At 42.6% G+C, this 12,201-nt stretch overlaps 1 protein-coding gene across 1 annotated transcript in view; it reads left to right on the top strand.

The window, feature by feature from the left end:
* ccndbp1 (cyclin D-type binding-protein 1) overlaps positions 1 to 10,586 on the top strand; it is a 30,195-nt gene extending 19,609 nt beyond the window's left edge. Inside the window, exon 12 of the mRNA XM_032513572.1 lies at positions 10,568 to 10,586. The gene's annotated coding sequence lies outside the window, so the exon portion shown is untranslated. The remainder of the gene's footprint in view (positions 1 to 10,567) is intronic.
* The last annotated feature ends 1,615 nt before the right edge of the window (positions 10,587 to 12,201 follow it).

Genomic DNA, 12,201 nt, shown 5'->3' with positions numbered 1-12,201 from the left:
AGGAAAAGAGAGTGGTTGTGTGGTTAGGGTTACGCAGCGAAAACACTTGGTTAATTAAAAGGCAAATGTCAGTTTTGTGACTGAACATCCGACCTGACAGCTTCGCCTCGCTCTTCACACACCCTTCCACACACACCCCGACCTCCACACCTTCATGTTTTGCCTCGCAGCGTGACATACACGCCACTTCCTGAAAGCATTGGCCCTACCTTTTTGCAGTGGACGTAACAGACACTAAATACCTATGCGATATTGTCCAACATTAACATCATTTGTACAGTATTAATCTGCTAAGCTGCAAAAACGAAGTCCCTTTATGGCTGTGGCCCAAAGGATTCTCTTTGTTCACTGACGCGTCGGGCCAGCTTTGAGACACAGTCGGAAAGGATCAGAGAGACGATGGGACCAATGGAAGTCAAATGTCAACAGCCTTTTTTATTCCATCTCATATTTTCCAGTGAGTTGGCGTTTTGTATCTATTCAACGCAGGGACGGTCTAATGATATCATGATGTGAATGAAGGAAAATCGTTTGGGGATTACTAGATCATTTTGTTTCTTTTGTATATTAACAAAACCTTAAGTGTAATACTATGTCAGTGACAATCCACACAATGCATGTTCACCAAACGCTCTGCTTGATTTTAAGTGCAAATGAAGGTTAAAAGAGATAATGTTGTCTCCATTTTGGGGAGATCAAGCACTCTTTTCAGCCCTGCTTCCTCATTCAGGCTGACACCAGCTGTCCAGGCGCTCTGTGGTTTTTTGAAGAATAAATGCCTTATGAAATATTTCATAAAGAACATCAAATACTGACTCTTTTATACAGTGCACATGCGGGAATCCGTTTCTTCAAAATCCCTCACGTCCTTTTCTAATCCCTGAATCGCCCCCTCACATCTTCCTCTTCAACTTTATCTAAGAAAAACAACAATGAAAGTCTACTGTACCCTTACTTTTACCTCTGCATCTAGATCACACAGAATCACCACAGGAACTAAAGAATATCTTGGGTTTCCAGGTCTAACACGGCTCTGGTTCTTGTGTAGAGCCTTTTCCATTAAAGTCAGAGATCAGGATTGTGTCGGCTTAATGATGAAGATGTGAGGTTGGTTGTTGGGCCCATAGTCGCTCGAAATTAAAACTAAGTTGCAGATTAGTTCTCCAGTACGTATCCGAAAACCAGTCAGTATCTGTTGTTAGGTTTAGGGTTCATCCGTGAAGGGAACACCTCTCCAAAGTGTCAGACGCCATTGAATGTGAGCATTTGTGAACAAACTGCAGTCAGGTCGAGAGAGAGAGAGAGAGAGAGAGAGAGAGAGAGAGAGAGAGAGAGAGAGAGAGAGAGAGAGAGAGAGAGAGAGAGAGAGAGAGAGAGAGAGATGGAGGGATGAACCCTAACACTTACCATAACTCCAGATACTGACTGCACATTTTACAGTGGCCTTTTATCGTGGCCAGCCTAAGGCACACCTGTGCAATCATCATGCCTGTGAGGTGGATGGATTATCTCGGCAAAGGAGAAGTGCTCCCTAACACAGATTTAGACAGATTTGTGAACAATATTTGAAAGAAATAAGCCTTTTGTGTACATGTAAAAAGTCTTAGATCTTTGGGTTCAACTCATAAAAAATGAGGGTAAAAACAAAAGTGTCATCATTGTTCATGTTTCATGTTTCTCAATTTTGTTCAATTTCAGTGTCCATTTGCATTTGACTAGCCTGACAAGCCAGACTTACATCAAGATGTTGGGTCGCTTGGAGTTGCTAGACTGACCCTGGCTTGCAAATTACATTTGCATCTGGATTTCTATGCTAGGGTTTGACCGTAACACATTGACAAACTAATTTCCCTGTTCTTAAAAACGTTCCTGGCTTTTGAAAACATAATCCCGACAACAGGGCCAATAGGCAAAGCACATCAGGCGAGCGAGCAGGTGGACGAATAAAACACAGACTTTCCCCATCTTTATTAAGACTTGGATGGTGACTGAATGGTAGTTAGGCCTGCAATTTGAAAAATCGGCATGTAAATATCCGGCCGAGCCCTGTTAATTCGAGCAGGACTGACATAGTTGCTTTTGCCATACTTTTAGTGAGACAGAGAATTCTCCCGGATTGGAAATCTTGAAAACATTTAATTTCTTCTTCTTATCTTTGCACTCACGGGGTGAGCTGTTGGGCATTTCGGAGGGGGGATGGGTGGATTGATGGGAAAATGTGGGGTAAAGGGTGGGGGTTGAAAATTGGTGATTTATACAGTTTATGATTAACGCACCAACATTGTTACCAATAAAAACTATATTTAGAAAAAAAAAATGAAAATAATGTTAATACGGATAACTCCAGCACAAGTAGAGGTTCAATGAAGCAAAAATAATTGTGGCCCATGGATGTGTTGAGTCTCTGTCACTGTCTGGTCAGGCACAGTGTGTTAAAAGGCTTGCGATCCAAAGAAAGAGTCTAATGTCATTTCTTGGTGTTTTTAAAGGTGTTTTTGTCTTGCAGGTTTGCTTTTGAGGCACAGTACAGTACAATATATGTTTAAATAAAGTGGTAGTGTTAAACAACTAACTTAACAGCTTTGGGATCATCGATTTAATCTACTACAACACAACAATAGCTAAAGGCAACATTTGCACTTATTTCCATGAAATGTTAGTTGTACTTCTTGTGTAAACTTGTTACTTTTAGTTCTCTTTGCAGTTCTGAGGTCTTGGGAAGTTAAAACTTTGATTTTACAACCCGCCCCCTCACCTCACAGCCTCTCTCACTCACACACACACACGCGCACACACACACACACACGCACACACACACACACACACACACACGCACACAGAGCCCAGAGGGAAACAAAAGGATGCTGGACTACACTGTATTCGCAACTGGAGCAAACAAAGTTCACCCGACAGGATTTTCTCCAAATCCTTCAAATGAGTTTCTCCCTCCCACGAGAGGAAGATGCTGCTCCCTTTCCAGTCCAATATCCCCGAGCAAACACTTGCGTCAGCTGTTTGTGTTTGCCAATACTTTGTACTCTTTTTTTACTCGGAATATTTTAAAGGCAGAACAGAGTTTACCTTCTGTAACACTCATCACTTTGAGGAGAAATCACATCACATCACATCGTGGGCTTTGGATATTTTTACTCAGTTGTCAAATTGATTCAATATCACATGAGCAAGTAAGTTATTCCATTTATTAATGGAATAATCCCTTTGTTCCTCTCCACAGCAGGTTCATACCAGTGTATCACTTCGTCCACGGCAATCCCCACCAGTTTGTCCCAAAACGTCCCACTTAGAGGGTAAATGGCGTAAATATATTCTTTGTAAATCTTTACAATAATTCCACGAAAGAACCAAGCGGGCCTGCCTCGTTGCCCGATCCAAATCTTCTTCAAAATGTTAAATTTCTAGCGTGTAGCTTTCCATCTCGAAGTTTGAGAACGGCAACACACAGAGAGCTGAAGGCGAGGGACATTTAATTCAATTAAATTTTATTTAAAGTATCAAATCATAACGAGTTATCTCAAGAACCATTACAGATAGGACTACACCACACTTTTTAACTTTACAAAGACCCAACAATTGCACTAATTCCCCCAAGAGTAAGCATTTGGTGCAAAAGTGCAAAAACTCCCATTTAGGCAGAAACCTCGGACAGACCCAGGCTCTTAGTGGGTGGTTGTCTGCCGGTGCCGGGTGGGGGTGATATCAACTGTGGCAATAATGGTCACAATAAAAATAATGGAACTCTGACTAGAAATAGGTGTAGTAGTCGTTCATGGCGTAGCAGGGCACTGCAGAGCGTGGCAGGATGTAGCAGGACATAGCATGACTGTGAATACACACCAACACCCCACTCCCTAACTGTAAGCTTTATCAAAGAGGAGAGTTTATTCTTTTAAGTTTACTCTTATACCGGCCACTTTATTAGGTACACCTGTCCAACTGCTCGTTAACACTTAATTTCTAAGCAGCCAATCACATGGCGGCAACTCAGTGCATTTAGGCATGTAGACATGGTCAGAGAATCTCTGCAGTTCAAACCGAGCATCAGTATGGGGAAGAAAGGTGATTTGAGTGACTTTGAACGTGGCATGATTGTTGGTGCCAGAAGGGCTGGTCTGTGTATTTCAGAAACTGCTAATCTACTGGGATTTCACGCACAACCATCTCTAGGGTTTACAGAGAATGGTCCGAAAAAGAAAAAACATCCAGTGAGCGGCATTTCTGTGGGCGGAAATGCCTTTTTGATGCCAGAGGTCAGAGGAGAATGGCCAGACTGGTTCGAGCTGATAGAAGGGCAACAGTAACTCAAATAACCACCCGTTACAACCAAGGTGGGCAGAAGAGCATCTCTGAACGCACAGTACGTCGAACTTTGAGGCAGATGGGCTACAGCAGCAGAAGACCACATCGGGTGCCACTCCTTTCAGCTAAGAACAGGAAACTGAGACTACAATTTGCACAAGCTCATCGAAATTGGACAATAGAAGATTGGAAAAACGTTGCCTGGTCTGATGAGTCTCGATTTCTGCTGCGACAGTCGGATGGTAGGGTCAGAATTTGGCGTCTACAACATGAAAGCATGGATCCATCCTGCCTTGTATCAACGGTTCAGGCTGGTGGTGGTGGTGTCATGGTGTGGGGAATATTTTCTTGGCACTCTTTGGGCCCCTTGGTACCAATTGAGCATCGTTGCAACGCCACAGCCTACCTGAGTATTGTTGCTGACCATGTCCATCCCTTTATGACCATAATGTACCCAACTTCTGATGGCTACTTTCAGCAGGATAATGCGCCATGTCATAAAGCTGGAATCATCACAGACTGGTTTCTTGAACATGACAATGAGTTCGCTGTACTCAAATGGCCTCCACAGTCACCAGATCTCAATCCAATAGAGCATCTTTGGGATGTGGTGGAACGGGAGATTCGCATCATGGATGTGCAGCTGACAAATCTGCGGCAACTGTGTGATGCCATCATGTCAATATGGACCAAACTCCCTGAGGAATGCTTCCAGCACCTTGTTGAATCTATGCCACGAAGAATTGAGGCAGTTCTGAAGGCAAAAGGGGGTCCAACCCGTTACTAGCATGGGGTACCTAATAAAGTGGCCGGTGAGTGTGGTGATGCTGTCTGCCTCCCAGACCCAGACCGGGAGCTGGTTCCACAGGAGAGGAGCCTGATAGCTGGAGGCTCTGGCTCCCATTCTACTTTTAGAGACTCTAGGAACCACAAGTAGCTCTGAATTCTGGGAGCGTAGTGCTCTGGTGGGACAACACGGCACTAAGAGCTCTTCAAGATGAGATGGTGCTTGACCATTTAGAGCTTTGGAGGTCAGGAGAAGGATTTTAAATTCAATCCTGGATTTTTCAGGAAGCCAATGCAGAGACACTAATACAGGAGAAACATGATCTCTTTTCTTAGTTCTGGTCAGAACACGCGCTGCAGCATTCTGGATCAGCTGGAGAGTCTTGGAGCAACCTGATGGTAAGGGATTACAATAGTCCAGCCTGGAAGTGACAAATGATGTTTTTCGGCATTGTTTGGAGACAGGATGTGCCTAAATGTTAAAGTGGTGCCGGATGTGAGGCAATCATCCTTGAAATGTACAGTCGTTGATCCAGACTAACGGCCCTTTGGGCTCCCTGCAGTACTTTCGGCGCCCTTACTTTACAAAGTATCACATGCAATTTCTCCTCGTCGCCGGGATGAAATGATACCGTCACCGCAGTGGGGTTCACTTATAGGACAGCATCTGCTGCTAGTGGAAGTGATAACGTACATAATGGTGTGATTTGAATGGCCTCAGCGCTGTTCAGGAGAATGGAGCGTTATCTATGATTCAACAGTAATGTTTATTTTCTGTGGCCTTTCATTGTCCTTGATGTCTATCAGTTGTGTTATTGATGAGCAGAGCGCTGCAGCTGTTTAGACTGGCGTGAGCCGTGCACGTCTCTCCATTTCACTCGGCCGTGTTGACTTGAGCTGATAGAAATTGAGTGAACGCAATTGATTTTGGGCGTCTGCCTTTCAGTGAAGGGGAAGTCAGTGAAAAGAGGAAGACACAGCAGCACCTCTGTGCAGCGAAGAGGAGACAGAAACGTGTGCTAGAGCGATAGAGACAGACAGATGGTGTTGCTACACATGGAGTCTACCTTAATGTAGTTTAGTTCACCCTTATCGCCACTGGCAGCATTTTGGCACAATTTAACTAGATAGAGGGAATAGTAAACACAGATTAGCCTCATAAGATTTATTACAAATATGGCCGCTCTGCCCTTCCTATTGAGAGGATCTGGGTATGCGATTGCCCAGGCCTGAGTATCAGTCTCGACTGGCATGCATGGTCTAGCATTCCAAAAGTATCTCGCAATCCAGACCATCAGCGGATTCAGTACAATTTCATACATAGGACATATCTCACCCCTGTGAAGATGCATCACATGAATATAATTAAAAGCCCTGTATGCACATTCTGCCCAATAAAAGCACAAGGCACGTATCTACACATGTTCTGGGAGTGCGCTCCCATTGGTCAGTTCTGGAAAAGTATAGCATCCAAAATCTCCGCCTCATTGAATGTTACTGTGCCTGTAACTGTCAAGGTCTTGATTCTGAATAACCTGTCAAACTTTCAGCTCTCGGGGACTCAGACACGTGCTGTGTTTGCTGGACTTACAGCTGCAAAGAGGATGATGGCAACCTGTTGGAAACCGCCACACGAACTGTCTGTCCACACGTGGACCCGCGCCTATTTAGATGTGATTTATTTGGAACTCTCCACGGTGCGGGTCAATGGTCCCCCGGGGAAGACTCTGGACCCGGGGAAGACTCTGGACACGGGGAAGACTCTGGATCCAGGGAAAACTCTGGACCCGGGGAAGACTCTGGACCCTGGGAAGACTCTGGACCCGGGGAAGACTCTAGACCCGGGGAAGACTCTGGACCCTGGGAAGACTCTGGACACGTGGCGGTACATCGCTGACTCTGTGAGCCTTGTGCCACAGCCCGGACCTCACAACCTCTGACTTCCACAGGTGTTGGGTCCCATGTCTTGTGTCTGTCTGTGTGTGTTTCTGTTTCTGCGTGTGTTGTTTTGTCTCCCTCCCTCCCGTCTTTCCTCTGTTTAATTAATATTATTTATTTATTTTTTGTTTTTTTGTTGTCCCTGGGACGCGTTCCTCGTCTCAGTGTATTTTTTGTAATTGTTTGCCACTGTTTATTTCTTAAATATGTACACATAAAAACAAAAATTGATCACACATTTTTAATTTTTCTTTATTTATTACAAATATCACAACACTTTAACAGCATTAACTTGGCCTAAAAAATAGTGCCACATTGCATTATCTTAGATTTTCAATAGAAATTGTAGCTGTTTTTAGCATCGGTAAAAAATGACTGCAGTGGAATATTACATTTAATTTGAAGTAGTTTTTAAGCCATGATAGTGCTTCCACTACTTCCAGTCCTCCAAATTAAACATATGTCCCTTGTCCATGGTCTCCAAAATGACACCACCATGGCCGCCACTGCAGAAAGGACAACCTTATTTACCAGAGCATTAGAAAAAACAGAGTCAGTATCAACCATAACTATAACAGATAACTTCAAAAAATAAAAATACAATTAGGCCTATATAAAGAAATGTCCAGCTACTGTACCTTTTACCAGGGTGGATACTCACTAACACAGACTTTTCCGGTGTTACACCAAAATCTGTAACCCATCATAATGTTTGACTGCAGCAGCGCCATTAGTAAAAACTATATAAAAATAGCATTCTGTATACTGTTAGTCTTGTTTGCTGTTACAGGTAATTTATGATCATCTGTTGGCAAATTAAATTAAAACAGTTTCCGAAATACATAAAAGTTCCTCATATAACTTTAAAGTTTGGTTAGATTTGGGCAAAAAAATGACAATCAAGGGAAAGATTGGTTTAGGTCAAAATTACTAGCCACTTGTACTGCCAATGTCGTTTCAGATGACCTAGAGAGATAGTGTGAGATAGTGTGTAGTCAACATGACTCTGTGTCATTACATTGTCACATTGTTAACCTTTCCTGGCTGTGTATTTATCTTCTGTCTGATTTATATGCCGTGCACGGATGAACGTGTCAATTTAGCCAACTATGCCAAATGTCAAAAACATATTTAACAAAAGTCCAATGAGGCGAGGTCATCTTTTATCAACCACATTAAAAGAGATCATTTCCTTCTGGAAAAAATACCCGGGCGCTGCTGTAATGTCTGTACAGATTGCTCCTGTACATTCCTCGAGGCATAGTTTGCCATCATGCTGTCTACCAAACTCAATTTCCTTGCCTTCGATTACAGTGGGCGGTAATCTTCTAAAACCTATTGCTATGTCCTTTAGTTTTTAAAAGGTTCAACTCAAAGACGAATTCATTACAGCAGGACACAAAGTCATCAGTAACAGGCTCCCATCCATCCCCTCCGCTGCAAACAGCCATAAGGAGAATCCCTGCAGTCCATAGAATCACTTCCACAAATTTGCAGTTCATCATTTCTTAATGATATGTATACACTAAATAGGCTTAAGGTCATCAAATGTTCCCAGAAAGTCGCTGCTGTTCTCCTTAATGGCAACACACTTTTCTCATCATTAGGCTATATTTTAGGGGCCTTATTGACATTAAACTGCTCAACGTACCTCAAAGGGCTTTGGGAGTAATACCAGCTGATTAAATTTCAAACACAGCGTATGAAAACAGTATAAACGCAGCACTAATGATCAGATCACAGCTTCTTGATTTAGTTTCTAACTTCCCACGCTGTTCCACAACCTAGTGTATAGATGTTCCTGTGATGGTAAAAGCTATTATAAGAAGTTGTGCATGCTTATATTAGAGGGGAAAATAACTCAAAACACAAAAACACCCACTAAAGCAAATGTCATGGTCAACTTGGGGAGACCCAAACGCAGGACGCAGAGTACTGTGGAAAGATAGAAGAAGGTTAATTGACTGGTTGCAGAGAATGAAGATGAGTGTGGGGAGAGTATCCGACTGGCAAGCTGCCAGGGGGAGATCCTTAGGCGCAGAGAATCAGGTTAGAAGCAAATCAAATGCACCGGTTATGAACTTGAATGCGCAAATCAACCATAATGTGCCTACCACTGGACCTGCAACCCGGTGTCACGCCAGTTCGTGAAAGTGTCACGTCATTTTGATTTATTAATATGTGTACAGGTCCATGACCATTTCACGAACTGCCATTAGACTGGGCTGCTAGGAGCTAGGAGACTCATAACAGTAGCTGTGTGAAAATACCCAAACAATGAGCTGAAAGACTCTAAAATGGGGGAAGTTCAGAGTTGGTTGCTAACTCTCTGTGGGTTTTCCACTGAGCGACCATTTTTACTTCATATGTCATTTGAACTATTGTTAATATCAACATATTGATCAGTGCAGCTTTAAAAACATGATCGATGCTGGTAGTTGTGACGTGTGAAGAGACATTATCGACGGGATTTTGGACATCATGGTGCAGGACGCATTGCTCATTTCTCCTGCCACTGTGGAGGGCTGAAGAAGTGTGTGAAAAGTTGGAATTTTCAGCTTTCATACCAAGGTAATAAAGAAATATGTCAGTTAAGACACATGGCTGGATTCCATCAACAGCTCAATAACATGTTTGTTGTTTTGCAGCTCATCTGACAGCTTGTCTGGCTCCCCAGCTCCTGCTGTCTCTCTGTGGGGAGGAAGGGACACAAACGATTATTTATCGTGGCACTGAGTAATTGGCTACGTTCAGTTTATATTTGTATGCCAGAAATTTGAAACTGTATTCCTGATTATGAAATGCACTTTAATATGTTGACAACTCACACCGTTTGTTAAATTGATTTGCATGTCATGTGTGACAAGAGTCGATCTTTGTAACATTATCTCAACTAGACAGCAGAATAGGGAATACGTCTTGATGGCAAATCTATAAAATCAATGACATGATATAATAATATACATATCTAATAATGATAAAAATATAATAAACAAGACTTAACTCACCAGATGATACTGACCTTCCACGAAAAACATCAATAATTTCAGCAAATGCCAAGTAATGACACACGTTTACATTCTATGTCTCATTCATCCTGCATTATATCCCTTTCAACCATTAAGCTTAATTTAACAGATAATAGGCTAAGGAAAACAATCAAAAACGGTCCAATGTCCGAGTTAGTTAGTATTACTCTCCTCTCGTGCACATATTTGTTTTTTGTTCTTCAGAAATGTAGTTTGTTGTTGTAGCTTAGGTCACGTGAATTTCAGAATTAAGTGCTGACCGCCACAGCTGACACAGAATTTAGGAAAATCCATGCCAAACTGGACACCAAGCTTCACCACATCACAGGCCTTCCCTCTGCGTTGCATATCCTCGGAGAAGTCAGGGAGATTTTTTGATCTCATTTGTTGCTTACATGACTTTCCCTTTCGCTTGTGCAGCTTTCATTACACGGCGCTTATCTCTGAACTTCAAAAAACTTAAATAATGGGTTGTAATGGGTTGTAATGGGTTGAGGGTGTGTGTGTGTGTGTGGGGACAACTAATGCACTCCATTATCTATTATTCTATCATCTGCATCCGCCTGGTCTCACAGAATTCCGTGAAATGAACACAAAATGTTAACAACGCATTTCGTGGTGGTGACATGGAATGAATGAAAGTCTGTGTGACCACCACGGAAAACACTGCCAATGGAAAGTCAATGAGAAGATGACGTAGCATTAAGAGAGAGACGTAGCAAGTAGTATTAAGAAAGCGAGAGATTCCGCGTAGGGAGGTTGGTTGGGGTGGTGGATGGGTCAAACAACACAGGACTTTCACCCAGAAGACCGGGGATTGTGTCCCACGTGTCACGATTCCTAACTCTAACCGTCCCGTTCTTCTTTTCCTAAACACAAACCTGTTGGTCTTTTCCCAAACACAAACCGTTGTTGTCCCGCAGACCCACGACCTTTTCCTTCACTTATGAGGCTGTGTTAAATTCACAGAATTCCGTGAAACTGCCACAGATTTTGAGGTAAGCGGCCGTGTTCATTTCACGGAATTCAGTGAGATCAGGTGGTTCGCATCCAAGCTCATGTACCGGGTCCAGTAGTTTGAGTTGCCTCGTCAGGCTGATGAGTTGGCTGAGTGCACAAGCCTTCAACAGAATCCATTTGAGTAACTGTACCGTTAAAAATCATCTCTAAGCAATCAGAACAACAACGAGACGCTCACACTGCTAAAGATGACACATTTTGTAATAGCCTACCAGGTGGACAGACAAGATGCTAAATGGTTGGGAATTGTTTTAAATGAACTACAAAACCTAATTTACATGTGTATTAGACTGGCTGGAGGCAATTAACACTGGGGTGATCCGCATAAATGGGTGCCATTCAGGCATTATCATTTCAGACAGGCAAAACAATTTCATAATTTCATTTCTGATCCCTGCGTCTGATAGAGGGACTCACAACACATCTTCTCCCACCTGAAGCATAAACCCGCAATCATTATCAGCCACTGCTCTCTGACAAGGACCGTGTTTGAGTTCAGCCCTGTCACGGACAACATGGAGCCTGTCTGATTCTGATTGGGAAAGTAATCAGAGGTAATTGCAGTTCTGTCAAACAATTCATGCTGCACATCTCTCTTGGCCATGACTTTGATCTGAAACACTTAACCATTTATCCTCTTTAGCATGTCACAACATTCGGAGTGAGTTGTCATAACATTGGAATGAAAAGAGGCATTAATGACAGAATCCTGACAGGCATTTATATTTTTGTAATGTACCCAAATATCAACATGAATAAGAGGTTTCTCATAAATCACAAACTATTAATATTTTAGGTGTTCACCAAATCGCTCTGTTGTATCAGACGTCAGTGATTTCATACATTTGATTTGACACGACTTTCTGTGGAAGTTGCTTTTGCATTGTATGTAAGTATATCCATATTTGGATCGAGGTGGCTTCTTTACTAGGACATCTGCCTTTGAGCAGCTCCAAATATGCACTTTTCCCCCAAAACACCACAGAGCCACAGGTGATAACCGATAACTAGTAGTAGCACTGATATTGTAACAGTACATTCTTCTGAATGTTGTTTTTCATCAGTATCTATAGTTACATGTTCATATTTGCAATTTACAATAATTTTGTTC

Source organism: Etheostoma spectabile, chromosome 4 (assembly GCF_008692095.1).
Source record: "Etheostoma spectabile isolate EspeVRDwgs_2016 chromosome 4, UIUC_Espe_1.0, whole genome shotgun sequence".
Lineage (NCBI taxonomy): Eukaryota > Metazoa > Chordata > Actinopteri > Perciformes > Percidae > Etheostoma > Etheostoma spectabile.
Note: the sequence above shows the minus strand (reverse complement) of the source record. Positions and strands in the feature narration are given on the sequence as shown.